The sequence below is a fragment of the Crocuta crocuta genome, unplaced genomic scaffold (genome assembly GCF_008692635.1).
Source record: "Crocuta crocuta isolate KB4526 unplaced genomic scaffold, BGI_CrCroc_1.0 scaffold143, whole genome shotgun sequence".
NCBI lineage: Eukaryota > Metazoa > Chordata > Mammalia > Carnivora > Hyaenidae > Crocuta > Crocuta crocuta.
The window spans coordinates 3,052,547-3,052,870 of record NW_027529175.1 but is presented as its reverse complement, the minus strand read 5'-3'; positions in this window follow the sequence as shown (position 1 = coordinate 3,052,870).

Genomic DNA, 324 nt, shown 5'->3' with positions numbered 1-324 from the left:
ACACAACATCACAACACCCGACGCCAGGGATGACTTCAGCTCCAAGCCAAGTGCTACCCAGGGCCTGCCCGGAGGAGGGGGCAGGGCAGGCCGTGTGGAGGAGGGAACCTTTGACCTCCTGACAGCCAAACAGTGCGCTAGGGCTGTTGGGGATAGTGTCCCGGAGAGAGGGACGTTCGAAGGCCTGGAGGGGCCAGGGCTAAGCAGAGTCGGGGAATAAGGAGGCCGGGGAGGCCCGGCGCGGCGCTCAGGGCCACCCTCCGAGGTTAGGCCAGGCGTGGCCCGGTGATTTCCGGATTTTAGGTCCGGATCCCATCGCGGGAG